A 12,308-nucleotide genomic window follows, 5' to 3' on the forward strand; every position below is an offset into this window, starting at 1 on the left:
AAGTCTTCAATTTTGCACACTTACATCGATTGAAAAACATTTGTATTCATTCAAGATGAATCTCCGCGCCAGTGGTTAAACCGAGAGATAAGGGACGGGCCGCTAAAACTCCGGCGCTAGATCAAAAGCTTCGGCAAATTGGTCTGGCGTTTATTTCATTCCTGTTTCGTCGTCGAATCCGACGTTACTCGATTAGGGGATTTATTTTTCAGGAAATGAAACAATGTCCGAAAGAAAAAAACGAAAGGCAACTTTTTGACCCGGATTCGAGTTAAAACGAAGAAAAGACAATTGGAACGAAAGTTTTTCGTCGTCGTTAACAAGGGATGGCGGAGAAGCAAGTTGTTTTCCGCTTGTAATCGTTTTTAAAGAAATTACGGCAGTGTTTTCCTACCAGCCAAATTAAAAAAAATCTTTTAAAATAAATGGAAAGTCAATTAAGAGTTTCAGAATACTTTTAATTATCTTATTTTGAAGTTGTGTAGCCGTTTCAGACTAATTCAATAGTCCTTTTTGGTACAAGAGAATAATTAATAAATTTGCTTTTAAAATACGATACGTTGGAATGTCTTATGACATGGTTAGGTGCATAAGAAATGATTTAAAATTTAGTAAAAACGAAATAAAAGTCGTTCAAAATGGCCATGGCCGAAGGTGCTTTGAAGACTTTAAAAATTTGTTTTAATGTTTTGTGTATAAGATTGTTCAAATTGAAGAAACTTCTTTGATTTAAACTAACATGACGATTATTTCAACAAAGTTTTTTTTTGTTACAGGTAAGCCAACTGCTCCAGCCCTTTTCGACATACATGTATGCACGTAAGACTCTATAAGGTTAATAGTAGTGCTTACTGACTAGACTAGCGACTAAGAGTTATAGAAGATGTAATAATTTCTGAATTAAGTTGTAGTGAATTGGGCTAATACAGTAATCGAAGGAAAATAATCACAATTTCCTTGAATGTTTCGCCGTTTTATTGCAAATTCTTCAGCATCTCAGTTCTTCCACTCCTTGTCACATTTTTTAAAAACCTGACGTGTGGGTAGTCAAGACGTTTAGTATTTGGACAAATACAATCAAACATAAAATAAATTGAACTGAAAATAAACCCTAAGTTTCTTTTTTGAACCAAGTCAAGACGTTTAGTATTTGGACAAATACAATCAAACATAAAATAAATTGAACTGAAAATAAACCCTAAGTTTCTTTTTTGAACCAAGCAATGATTCTGTTGAGAACCTAAAATAAAAGTCAGATGATACTGTCAGTGACTAACATTTGAAATGAGTTGCCGACGAAGATACAATAAATCGGCGAAACATTCAGCGAAATTTCGTTTGTTTTTCTTCGATTACCGTTATGGTCCGATTCCCTACAACTTGTACTAGACAACCGGTTACTTTCCGTATTTGCACTGGAAATGAAAAATATGTACAGATAGCGACGAAGCCTCGAATAGAAACTCTTTTATTTATTTAGAAATTAAGTAATGAACTTTTCAGAAAAGTTTCCATTTAAATTGGAAAGTTATAATTAATTAAATTTTGCAGTTGCTGATACTGCGTGGAACTCGACGAGGTTGCGGTCTCTTTCCAAAAGTAAATTCTATTTGAAAGGAAAGAAACAAATAATTACGGCGCTTACTGAATCCTAATTTCAGTAATGAGAATTTTACCAATTCAATCAGCTATTCCTGTATAAAATAAATCGTATTTTCAAAGTAATGTTCTATAGCAACTTTTATTTTATTGGGCGAATCTATTAAAAATTAAGATATTTTCAATTGGAAGCAACCAGAAAGGGATGAGATGTTCTTTATTGATTATGTAATCTCCATCGATGTTTGTAAAAATTTCTAAAAAATACTGTAGTTTCTATAGGGATATTATGGTAAAAATAAATTAAAAGTTGTTTATATTAGTTACTACGTCTGATTAGTATTCTAAATGTTAAAAGGGTAATATCTGGGGGCCCTGTAGAGTACATCTCGTGATAACTCCACAACATAGGGGATGTAAAATGTATGCACAAGAAGTACCCCAGTTAACGAGCCTGAAGTGATTGAATATAGTTGCCGCGTTATCGCAAGCATCAACTGACGAAACACACAAACCTATTGGTGACCTTCGCAACAGCGGATACGTAGACAAGTCAATTGTACGTAATGAATAGTAATAATCTGTACACGTTAGCGCTCGATTGGCAAATACGGACGGTGTAACAGGAAGGCCACCACGCGAATACGCGTCATTGCCCTCATGTTTATGTATATCACTTAATATATTTAATAAGTAGATATTATTGAATATAAATTTTCATCTTTTTTTAGAGGTAAATCTAACTTTTGCAATTTAGTAAAAATTACCCTATAACACCAATTTAATTGAATTCCATGTATGTTCACTTGGAATTCATTAGATCTGACTAGTTGTAGACAACTTGCATAAGCAACAGGTTGCTTTAGTTTAAACTTTAATCGTTTAACGAAGAAGATATACGTAGAACGCTTTAATTTTAACCAACAAAATCACGTCTAGCCATCATCATTAATTTGGCCTTAGGTATTCAATTTCATGTTTCCATTAGACCGAACTGATTCAAGTTCTAATGGTACAAATGGCGTGCCTTATAATCAATAATGTAAGTTTGCATACAGACATAAATTAAATTGGCTCGGTGTTATCGAACATTCCGGCATAACAGGGGCGTAAAGAAACCATTGTCGAATTATTACCAAATCAATTCAGTTTAGGTCTAGAAAATAACGAATCTATACTTATACAGGAGTAACTATTACTAATTGTAAAGTAATTTTAAGTACAAAAAGTTTTACGAAGTCGTTTTGTGGAACATATATTCAAAATAATAATACTAAACGAACAATTAAAAGTATCGGTTTTGCTGATCACTGCATCTCTCTTAATCATCATTTAGATTTAACTAATATAAGATTACCAAGTTTTATCCGTGGCTTCGCTTGTGTTGATGTCCTAAATATGTGTCAAAAAGCATCGACGACCACATAAAACTAATTTCCCTATCCCTAAGGAACAGATTATTTTTCTGGATAAACCCTATGTTCTTGTCCGTACCCCGCAGACTAAATTTAGAGGGAGTAAAATTGAACAAAAAGAACGAAAGTAAACTTTCAGAAGAAAATACATGGGATTTTGGTGTCGGACGAAAGTAGTCTATTTTTAACGATAAAATAAACGTATAATCCACAAAGAACCGTATTATTCTTTTAAATCTGTACTTTCATAACTTTCAAATTGCCCAATACCTACGCGATTTTCGTCTTTCTTGTAGAAGGTATCTATCTACAAGAAATGTAGAGCGATATTTTTTCAATTTGCTATTTTTACTTCACCAACGCCGTTTCGATTTTTTACACTCGCATCAATATTCTATCCGACATGCCACTTATACAAGACAAGGAAACGATATAGTGTAGGTATCAAGTTATCAGAACTGTAATAGTACCTACAAAAGCTTGTTTTTACCTCAATACCTGCTTTTTCAGCTAAACAAATACCAGTGGCTCAGCTTTCAACGATTCTGTGAAGGGATGAATATTTCTTTTCCTTATTGTGTATCGTAAGCGTGACTTCGCGTGGTCTCTTCTTTATATTGCGACACGTGGTTGTTTGTTTTTCTTACCGACAATCGGCACAAACACTTTTTGTGTTGCTTTTTCTTTACATTTTTGTTGTGTATCGATTTCAATTATTATGTCAGATGGGCCTTACTTTTTAGAGAAACATTATGATTAAGACAACTCAAACGATTTTTCAATGGCAAGAACATACACTCTTTGGAATGCACATCTAACGAATGTCTGACAATGTGAAGTTAGCAGCGTAATAATAACTGGGCGTTCGAGTTATTGGAAATACTATATATTAATGTGAAAATTTATTTTCAATTTTCCATCCACTACAAAAACCTGAGGGAGTTTGCAATGCGTTTTTTCGGTTGTTTTGGGACTAAACTCTAAATTCTTAGCATTTCGTATCTTGAATATTTTCCAATTTCAGTATACCTGCCTATTGGTACCCTACCTTAATCTATCAACTTTTAGTTCCACCTTAACAATTCTTCTAAAAATAGTTCTGATTAAATCGTCTTGTCAACAATTTTAACTCTACATTCCTTCAAAGTTCAACTATACCTTCGTTTTATTCCGTCTCTTATTTCTAGTCTTTATTTATTTTATTTGTTAGCTCCATCTATCTTCAGAATACGACGAGTTTGAAATGCGAATTCCTAAACAGTAGCATTTGCCTACTAATATGGAGTACTTAATAGGAATGTCAGAATGGCTACTTTCAAAATTTCAATCTCAAAATGCAAATGCGCCATAAATAAATAGCGAAATTATAGATACAATGATTTAAAATACGCGTAAAATTCGAGGTCTACAATTTCTTTTAGTTACTAAATTTTCTTGAAAGAAAAACTCCAGTAATGAACATGTCGCGGTTTTTTGTTTCAATTTTTCTTGTGTTTTTTATATTACGATACCTCTCAAACACCAAGTATAGGTTTATGAAGTAGTGGAACTTTTGAAAAGTTGTTGGCAGGAAATTTCCTGTGGGCAAGTTCGGTCTGTTTATTCCTTCTAAACCGTCAACTTTAAATGAACCTTTCTAACTCCCGGCTCAAGGACGTCTACTGTTTCAAGCTTTGAATCAAACTACTCTTAAAGTTTTGCATTTTTAAAGTGACGAACGTATTCAACGCTTCATGCGAATAAAAGATTTTTCCAATCTGGTGCCACTCAAGGAACTGAGCTTCGTTCCTTCATAATGAAACTTTGCAACAGGAAATGTATTATCCATGGCCGTCTCCTGGATTTTATTATAACTAAAATATGTATAGGTACATCGCTAGGTAGAATGACAACCTCTCCTTGACTTTTCCCAAGGATTATTAATAATTATAAGGAGCAGGTGCATCCAGCCTGATGAAGACTTAATATATTTCTTATATAAAAAAAGGTTTTCAAGTTTAAAAATTTTAAATGCACACTGATATATATTTCCTGCCCTGAATATTGGATAAAGTAAGGTAATATCTGATATGTGTTACTGATGCAACGGAAGTGTCATAACGGAAGTAAACAGTACATTTTTGCAGAAGCGGAAACGGAAACGGAAACGGATGCAGAAGCGGAAGTGTAATGATTTTAGGTGACCTTAATGCAGTGGTCGTGCGCCCTTTTCGTGAATATTTTGTTATAAATTTTGCATTTAGCATTTGCATCCTTAATGCCAACAAAGTAATCCCAAATTTAACTTCTTTTTGACTTCAAAATGGTACTCTTAAATTAAAATTTAAACCACTAAGCAAACAATATATAAAATAAATAAACGCTATAACTATTAGTGTTTTCGAAATTAAATTAACAGGACAACTGGAAAATATCAATATGCGAAATACTGGGAAATAGATTTAAGTCCTAAATTATTATAATAAAGCTATTTGCACAGGAACAACGTTATCGTTAACAAAATTTTTCCGACTATAACGCTGCATCAACGCCAATTCTACATAAAACATAAACAGTAGATAAATAACATGTTGACAATCTTACAGAGAAATCGCTGAAAGCTGGCGCAGGTACCTGCACAACATGGAGCTTTGCAATTCCATTTAAATTGTGTTTTGAAAACTGCCAATTTCAGCCAACAGATAAAAGCAATAAATTTTACGACTTGCTTTATTGTTTCGATGTTATTGATTTTTTTGGAATCAGATGCAGATGCGAATGTGAAAATGTATGCGGAACTTCCGTAGTTAGGGAAGCAGAGGTCTGTTGTAACACTAATATGAATAGTTCCTGATAAATAATTAAATTTCTCAACGAGCAATTAACAGATAAAACAATTGCAACAACATTTCTGGCTATCTAAATTTTAATTTTTTACCTTATGTATCTATCAAATTTCATCGAACGAACAGCAACAAGTAATAAAATAGAAGATTGTTTACCTACGGATATAGGTACCTACTTAGGCACAAAATATAACTCGTGAAAATGTAACAGCCCGAATTTTCACTTTTAAATTGAGGATGTTTGGGAGATACAAACGGAGACAAGAGTACATAAAATTAGCAATTCGTGATTAATTAGGTTTTGTAGCATATCATGAGGTAAATAAATACTATCTATACAAAAAAAGTATACGGTTTGAGAGAAAATTTGGAATTTGACCAAAAACTTTGAATAAAATAAGAAATAACGAATAACATGGAATATTTTTAACTGACTTTTGGCAATGAATATGCCTTCATTTCAACTTCGAAACAAAAAAATATAGTTTCAATATCTATTAATAATGAGCGTAATACATTTTAATATGTTTAAATAACAATTAAAACTTTAAAATTGCATTTATTTCAGACAATTATAAATATTATCATTATATTATCAAGTAAAAACGAGATTTTCAGCTAATTTTTCATTTTTTCCTCGATAACCATTTAGTGAATTTGAATAACCTTACGCTAAAGTGATTCTCCAGAGTTCAAGTTACTTATTATAAAAGTTTGAAATTTCTGGTAGCTTTTTTTCTGTTAATAAAAATAAATTTAATCTGTTCGGTTAACGAATCTCCATAAAATGACGTGTAAAATTACAATTTTTTAAAATTTCAATAACTTCTTAACGGTTTAGTGAATCAATTTGTAATTTTTACAGGAGTTTTAAAATTGAATGAGGAACGTTCTTCCGAATTTTTATTTGCCTCGTAGCATTTTGACATACCTCCCAAACATCCTTAACGGCAAGAAAAGCAATAAGTACAAATATAGGCACCTATTTAGGCACAAAATATAACTCGTGAAAACGTAACAGCCCGAATTTTAACTTTTAAATTAACGGCAAGAAAATACGGATCCAAACAAATGAACGCCTTTTACTGCAACAAAGCAATTTCGATGCTAAAGTTAATTGACTGCTGTGCAATAAATTGTTCACGTTTGCCTTTGCAACATTCTATTGCTTCGATGCCCAAGATATTCAGCTGCAGGGTTTTATTAAACCGTTAACGCGTTCTCGTACGTCAATATCTCATTTCAGGGCCTAATTTTAAAGTAAATGAAAAAATATGGATAAAGAAAAACTTACCAATAGAAAGGTGAAACGGTTTTAGGTAAACGTTTCGCTTTGGTGGATGGCAATATCTGGGATAAAGAAAAATTCTTTGTTATTAAAGTTAAACATATTTTATAATCTATATATCTATTACTTGCACTTTCGGGTTAATTGTCAAGGTCAAGAGAAGCCAATATGAAAACTTTAAATGTAAACTACTGTTTTTTAACTCGAAATTAGAAAGTCCAGAAAATTTTTCATTCACACTTGAGTCGATGGTTAAAAGCACATTTACGACGAGATTAAATCAAATGCCAAATACAATTGTAAGTATTCAATAGCTTCGAAAAATCAAGTTGATAATCATTTCACAAAAAAGTCAAATTTGGTCATATAGATAGTATAGACTCTGCCCTTAAAGATGGACTAAATTCATGTCAAACTTCAGAGTCGCAATCTAATATGTACTTTATTCTGTAAATAATAATTCCTTTCCATTCCAAGAATTACGACCTACAAATGCTGCCAAATACTCATTTTTTTTTTAATTCCTTGCGACATTACAAGAAGAAGAAAACAGGCATCACTTAAAAGTTTGCTAAAAAATTTAGGAAATTTGCAATTTCACCTACGCTTATAAATATTCATAATACTTTCAAAGAAAGGTGGATTTTACGTTTCTAAATGAAATTGTGGAGCGAGTGGAGAGCATAGCATGTCAAAAGGGACTTTAATCAGCTGCACAGACGAAATTTTTATTAACTCAAAGCTAGAAAGTTGGAATAATAAAAACAAAAATGACTGCGCTATGTTACACACAAGCCGAAATATATGCCTTTTTTTGGCACAGTGGAAATTAATTGCATACGTAACAGTACAGAAACCCTTCTTAAAGTTGGCTTTAAATAGGCAATGCTACGTACATGACTTAAATGACCAAGGCGTCAAAGGACCAACATTGCAATTGCTAAATATTTGTCATTATTGAAGTGACGTATCCTACACATTAGGAATAAATTTAACACATTCTGGCTGTTACAATTTAGAGTATTATGAAACAATTGAAAACACAATAAGAAAGAGATCAAAAATTGTTTTTGCTGATTTTCAAAGGTTGGAATTGCTTAAGGATATAGAATTTTTTTTATAGTGTTTCACGACATCACATAGATTTACGTCATGATCATACGTATAACATCCTTTTATTTGACGATTTTTACGAAATTCGTACACATCAGTGGGAGTTACATGCCGCAGGTGATGTTCTGTGTTTTCCTCTCCGAATCGCAATAAATGCTTGTATAAAACGAAGTAACTACAAACACAGCATGCTCCAACACGTCATTCAAACGGTGGTCCTGATTTACTCCCGGCAGAGAAAAAAATTGAAGAGGTTAGTCAACATTGAAACTTTTTGTTTAATACCGGAAGCGACCAGCTTTTCAATGGAAATCCGTGTGTATTTGATCAGTAGCAGTGCCCGAATTGTTTCAAAAAAAAAGTTGAAATTGTTAAGTTCAATTCAGCTTACTTTAACTATTTTACCGAATTTTTCTTTTTAAATATTGTCTTGGTAAATATCAAAGCTTCCTAACCATTGTAGTTATTAATTAAATTGATATTGTAGGCACAGGGAGAAAACTAAATTTTTATGACTACGCAAAAATTACAATTTTTTATAGTCAATGACTGAATTTGCCGTAGAAATAATAGAATTAGGTAACTTGTAATAAATTCAAGTTTCTTAATTATTTCAATTAAATTTGTAATATTGTAATGTTCGTGGGTTTAACGTTTTAACTTTTAAGAAGAAAACTATTTATTTACACTAATTATCATTGAACTTAAAAACACTATTAAATTATTAGTAAACTTAGGTAATTATTCTATTTATTTACACTACTNCGAGTGGAGAGCATAGCATGTCAAAAGGGACTTTAATCAGCTGCACAGACGAAATTTTTATTAACTCAAAGCTAGAAAGTTGGAATAATAAAAACAAAAATGACTGCGCTATGTTACACACAAGCCGAAATATATGCCTTTTTTTGGCACAGTGGAAATTAATTGCATACGTAACAGTACAGAAACCCTTCTTAAAGTTGGCTTTAAATAGGCAATGCTACGTACATGACTTAAATGACCAAGGCGTCAAAGGACCAACATTGCAATTGCTAAATATTTGTCATTATTGAAGTGACGTATCCTACACATTAGGAATAAATTTAACACATTCTGGCTGTTACAATTTAGAGTATTATGAAACAATTGAAAACACAATAAGAAAGAGATCAAAAATTGTTTTTGCTGATTTTCAAAGGTTGGAATTGCTTAAGGATATAGAATTTTTTTTATAGTGTTTCACGACATCACATAGATTTACGTCATGATCATACGTATAACATCCTTTTATTTGACGATTTTTACGAAATTCGTACACATCAGTGGGAGTTACATGCCGCAGGTGATGTTCTGTGTTTTCCTCTCCGAATCGCAATAAATGCTTGTATAAAACGAAGTAACTACAAACACAGCATGCTCCAACACGTCATTCAAACGGTGGTCCTGATTTACTCCCGGCAGAGAAAAAAATTGAAGAGGTTAGTCAACATTGAAACTTTTTGTTTAATACCGGAAGCGACCAGCTTTTCAATGGAAATCCGTGTGTACTTGATCAGTAGCAGTGCCCGAATTGTTTCAAAAAAAAAGTTGAAATTGTTAAGTTCAATTCAGCTTACTTTAACTATTTTACCGAATTTTTCTTTTTAAATATTGTCTTGGTAAATATCAAAGCTTCCTAACCATTGTAGTTATTAATTAAATTGATATTGTAGGCACAGGGAGAAAACTAAATTTTTATGACTACGCAAAAATTACAATTTTTTATAGTCAATGACTGAATTTGCCGTAGAAATAATAGAATTAGGTAACTTGTAATAAATTCAAGTTTCTTAATTATTTCAATTAAATTTGTAATATTGTAATGTTCGTGGGTTTAACGTTTTAACTTTTAAGAAGAAAACTATTTATTTACACTAATTATCATTGAACTTAAAAACACTATTAAATTATTAGTAAACTTAGGTAATTATTCTATTTATTTACCCTACTGTTACTATTCACTGTTCTATTTATTTCACTTCTATCACTGTTAATTTATTTCTTCATTCATTTCTGCAACGGTCAATTTATTTCTACTCCCTTTCGACGATCGTCTCTTCCTTTAGATACTTTCTTGCTTCCTTTCGGGAACTTTCTCGAGCCGTCCGGAAACGTTTCGTTTTCTTCGAACTGTTTAATTGCTTTCCCGGAACGCAGCTACGACACATACGTTTACAGATACGGCGCACATGAAGAAAGGCGCCCGCGGCTAGTCGGCAAATCGATAAGCCGTTCACACACACGTATGCCCNATATGGACCGTATACGGTCGCATTCGGTGTTGATAAAAAATTCAAAATTTTCGAAAATTTTTAATTTTTTTTTTCTTCGAAATTGAATTTTTCCTGTACACTTAGGTACGGGCCAACCGTTGGTGAAAGAATTTTTGCGCTATTTTCAATAATTCGCCAGATATGTTCTCTTAAATATTTAATTCTCGATTTCCAAGACAACACATTGCCATAACTTCCGACAGTCATAACTCCGAAACGGAACCTCGTAGGTGGGCGCTTTTGCTCTCGGCATAGAGCACAGAAGCCCTAAAAAATCTTGATAGTACCCCCATTGTGATCGGACCACTCAGTCCGGAAACAGGGCCCATCTTGTGGCCTCAGAAAAACACTAAAAAGAACAAAAAGCAAATTCCGCGAATTGGGTCGCCCCTGACGCGGACCAGGAGTGTCACAATTTAATAGTGCTTCCGTCGAAAACTTGCCGCATTCATTGCGCTTCGAACGAGCCCATTTTGGTACGGATCGGACGTACATCTGGGGAGCTATGGATTTTTAATCGCGGCCATGTTTGCGAGCGCTCTGGTCCTAAAACTGACGTTTTGCGAGCTGTAGCTGGAAAACGGTACGACTTATCGGAAAAATTCTTTCACAGGCGGATGCCCCGTCTCAGTGCGAACGATATGGACCGTATACGGTCGCATTCGGTGTTGATAAAAAATTCAAAATTTTCGAAAATTTTTAATTTTTTTTTTCTTCGAAATTGAATTTTTCCTGTACACTTAGGTGCGGGCCAACCGTTGGTGAAAGAATTTTTGCGCTATCTTCAATAGTTCGCCAGATATGTTCTCTTAAATATTTAATTGTCGATTTCGAAGACAACAGTTTGCCACCACTTCCGACAGCCATAACTCCGAAACGGAACCTCGTAGGTGGGCGCTTTTGCTCTCGGCACAGAGCACAGTAGCCCTAGAAAATTTTGATAGTACCCCCATTGTGATCGGACCACTCAGTCCGGAAACAGGGCCCATCTTGTGGCCTCAGAAAAACACTGTAAAGAACAAAAAGTAAATTCCGCGAATTGGGTCGGCTCTGACGCGAACCAGGAGTGTCACAATTTAATAGTGCCTCCGTCGAAAACTTGCCGCATTCATTGCGCTTCGAACGAGCCCATTTTGGTACGGATCGGACGTACATCTGGGGAGCTATGGATTTTTAATCGCGGGCATGTTTGCGAGCGCACTGGTCCTAAAACTGACGTTTTGCGAGCTGTAGCTGGAAAACGGTACGACTTATCGGAAAAATTATTTCACAGGCGGATGCCCCGTCTCAGTGCGAACGATATGGACCGTATACGGTCGCATTCGGTGTTGATAAAAAATTCAAAATTTTCGAAAATTTTTAATTTTTTTTTTATTCGAAATTGAATTTTTCCTGTACACTTAGGTAAGGGCCAACCGTTGGTGAAAGAATTTTTGCACTATCTTTAATAGTTCGCCAGATATGTTCTCCTAAATATTTAATCCTTGATTTCGAAAATAACACTAGGCCAAAACTTCCGACAGCCTTAACTCGGAAACGGGGCCTCGTAGCGCTTTTATTCCTGACGCAGAGCACAGTATCTCTAGAAAATTTTGATGTTACTCCCATGGATATAGGACTACTCAGGCTGAAAATATGCGGCATCCTATGGACTCTGGAAAACACTGAACCTAACGATAAGGCAAATTGCGCGAATTGAGTCGGCTCTAGGCGCAGACCAGGATGGCCAAAATTGAAAACTCTTTCGGTGGAAAACATGCCCCATTCATACTAG

The 12,308-nt window shown here is 33.9% G+C and overlaps 1 protein-coding gene across 1 annotated transcript in view; it reads left to right on the top strand.

Moving 5' to 3' along the window:
- Positions 1-12,308, top strand: part of LOC108739465 — a 239,413-nt gene that overhangs the window by 89,772 nt on the left and 137,333 nt on the right. The window lies entirely within an intron of this gene.

This window comes from Agrilus planipennis, unplaced genomic scaffold, assembly GCF_000699045.2.
Source record: "Agrilus planipennis isolate EAB-ADULT unplaced genomic scaffold, Apla_2.0 scaffold208, whole genome shotgun sequence".
Taxonomy (NCBI): domain Eukaryota; kingdom Metazoa; phylum Arthropoda; class Insecta; order Coleoptera; family Buprestidae; genus Agrilus; species Agrilus planipennis.